We start from the raw sequence: 3422 nt of genomic DNA, 5'->3' as shown, positions 1-3422 counted from the left end.
ACGTAGTGCCCTTGCTTTCTCAACTTCATTTGGGACTCATTGAGCCCATGTATCTTTTCACCAGTGACTTCGTCTTTGAGTTCTCCTAGTTGTGATGGATTGGAGAAGTCATAACCAGACTTTTCAAGCAGTATGAAGGCCTTAGGATCATAGTGCCCTTTTATTTTATCAGCTTGGAGATTGACTTTAGCAGACTCACAAGTCACGGATGGGATTTGTGCAACTGGGACAGTCATATGCTCCTTCAAATGTTGGATATCTTTGTGACTCATTTGCTTCTTTGGAGTACATTCCTGTAGCAAAGGTTGCCCTTTCTTTTGACGCTCACGTGGAACATAGAGAAAAACCAGATGCTCCTCAGTCTTTATCTGTATGCCACCTTCAGATGATGATAGCTTAATGGAGACTTCTTCCGTTCCCTTCTTAGGCAGCTTGGTGGCAGTCTATTGAGACTCATTTTCCTCTTCTGACTTGACATCAGCTTCGTCATCTGATGATTGTTTCTCTACTTTTAGTTCACAAGAATCTAGGTAGAATTTTGCGTCTGCAAAGTATGACTCCGTCTCAGTGAAAGGCTTGATGTCTGCATCAAGTTTGACTATCTCATCATCTCTTCTGTACTTCAGACATTGATGCAAAGTAGATTATACCACCCCATTCTCATGAATCCAATGACGTCCAAGCAACAAGTTGTATGATGTTTTTAGCATCTATGACGTGAATCAGGGTGTTTGAATTCATCTCACCAATGGATAATCCTACGCGGATCATACCTATGGCTCGTTGTCCTCCTTGGTTGAAACCTTGGATTGTTAGGTTACTTTTGGATAGCTCATCGATAGAGATCCCAAGCTTTTTTAGCACCATCTTTGGCATGATGTTGACAGCCGAACCATCATCAACAAATATGCGATTGAGATGTTGTTCCCGAATGGACCCTACAACAAACAAAGGTCTGTTATGTGGCTTAGACCCCAGCAGCAAGTCATCATCTGTGAATGAAATTGTTGCACAACATGTGACAACTTTTCCATCATCGTGATGTTCATGTGTTATCGTTGGAGCAAGCTCATCATTGCTTTCCTTTGTTTTATTAGTACTACAAACTACGTGAGTTGCACTAACGTGACCTCCATGAAGGAATTTTTCTGGAAAGAATTCATGCAATGTGATAGGCTTTCGAAACATTGGCGATAAGGCATTGTTAATCTTCTTGCTAGAAGATTTGATTTTTCTTGGTGATTGTAGCCTATCTGCATTGCTCATCATCGCTCTTGAATTAGGAATTCGTAGCCTCAAAATTGCATGATGTTTTCGCTTTTTGTGAGTGACTAGAATCCAACCCTCATCGTCTTTGTCTTTGGAGTGATTGTCTAGCTCTAGTGAACCTTCAAGAGTTTTCCTTGGAAGATCAAGTTCAACGGGCTCGAAACTTCCAAATTGTAAGAAGGCAGTGCTTGACACGTTATGCAACTTTGAACACTTCTTTTCCTTGAGCGCGATACTTGCATGATTTGCTTATGCTGTTTCATCCATGTCTATGATGATTTTTACTTCACTTACAATAGCCATAATTTTCTCCTTCAAGACGAAGCATTTCTCTGTAGGGTGGCTAATGGCGCGATGAAACTTGCAGTATTTCGGATCGTCAACTTTTCCAATTTCCTCTGGCCTCTTTGATTCAGGGAGATCGATGACTTTCTTGTTCGGCAGTTCATCAAGGATTGTGGGTACGTCTGAATCTGGAAATGGATAAACCTTCGCCTCTAATTCCTTCAAGGTGGGACGACGCTTCTCCTCTTTGGGATATTGACTCGGGGTCTTATCCTCCTTCAATTTTTGCTTAGTAGTGACCTTCACAGAAGTTGCTTTCACCGCCATTGATTCTTTGGTTTGGTTCTTTGATGCAACATTTTTCTTGAACTCCTTTTGATCAGCAAATGGAGATGCCTTTCCATGACTTGCGATGCTTAACTCCATGTCGTGCGCTCGTGTTGCAAGTTCTTCAAAAGTTCGCGGTTTGATCCCTTGTAGAATGTACAAAAGGCCCCAGTGCATTCCTTGAATGCACATCTCCACAGCAGATATTTCTGAAAGGCGATCTTTGCAGTCCAAACTTAATGCCCTCCAACGATTAATGTAATCCACCACGGGCTCGTCCTTCCTTTGCTTGGTGCCTGTCAACTCTATCATGCTTACAGTTCTTCGGGTACTGTAAAAATGATTGAGGAATTCCTTCTCAAGTTGCTCCCAGCTATCAATGGACTCGGGCTCCAAGTCAATATACCAGTCAAATGCGTTCCCTTTTAGAGAACGAACAAATTGTTTTACCAAAAGGTCACCATGTGTTCCAGCATTGCTACAAGTCTCGACAAAGTGGGCAATATGTTGCCTTGGGTTCCCTTTGCCATCAAATTGATGCATCTTTGGTGGTTGATAATTGGTTGGCATGGTTAAAAAATCAATCCTCTTAGTATAAGGCTTAGAGTAGTACAACGAACTTTGCGATGGTCTGCCATATTGAGCTCTGATGGTGTTTGTTATCATGTCTTGCAATTGTTGGACAGATAACGCCGCAACTGAAGTAGATTGCTTTTCCTTTTGGATGTTTAACTTTGCAAATGATTCCTCAACAACTGTTTTCTGGGAGGTGAAGACAGGTGAACGAGGAGGGACATGGCTCGACTCTCCAGGTGCATAGGCCTCCAATTTGTTCATGAGTTGAGCAATTTGAAGGTGTTTGTCTTCAACAGATTTCTTCAAGACCTCTATAGTCTGTTCCATCATGGAAAACTTTTCGTCCACGTTAGTTGCATCAGTCATCAAGGCATTGACTTTCGTTGAAACTGAAGAATCCACCAAATCCTCAAATCCGCCAAGGTTTGAGGCTGTTGGAAAAAGTTCGTCAAACATCGAGAATGGGGTGTTGCCCCCAGAGATTGCGGTTGCGAACGTCATATGAGATCTGCTTTCCTTTGCCATCTCCAAGGAGGCGAAGTATTCGGACCCATCCAAGCCACTAGCCTTGAACTTGCTTCGAGTGATTGGGCCAACATGACTGAGCTGAGCGGATGCTGCAACAGTAGCATCTTTGCATGAAATATCACATTTGTAGAAGGCCATTGTAGCAGTAAATCTGAAGTTTGTAGTTTTCAACTTGCAAGAAGGAGAGATGAAGGGCAGAATTTGTCCCACCGGGCGTGCCAAAATTTGTTCGCAATAAATTTTCGTAAGACGAAAAAATAAACTGCAACAAAAATAATAAGAAGAAAAAGTGATTTTATTGATAAATATTTGTGAGTACAATTCTATGTATCCCTTGATTCTCCTCTCTAAAATTCTCCGTGATTCGAGGGCTTGAGAAGCGTCTTTCTCGAATGTAGGATGATGCAGACCTTCTTGTGATGTATTTAATCGCCAAG

Source organism: Nicotiana attenuata, unplaced genomic scaffold, assembly GCF_001879085.1.
Source record: "Nicotiana attenuata strain UT unplaced genomic scaffold, NIATTr2, whole genome shotgun sequence".
Taxonomy (NCBI): domain Eukaryota; kingdom Viridiplantae; phylum Streptophyta; class Magnoliopsida; order Solanales; family Solanaceae; genus Nicotiana; species Nicotiana attenuata.
This window is presented reverse-complemented; position numbering follows the sequence as displayed.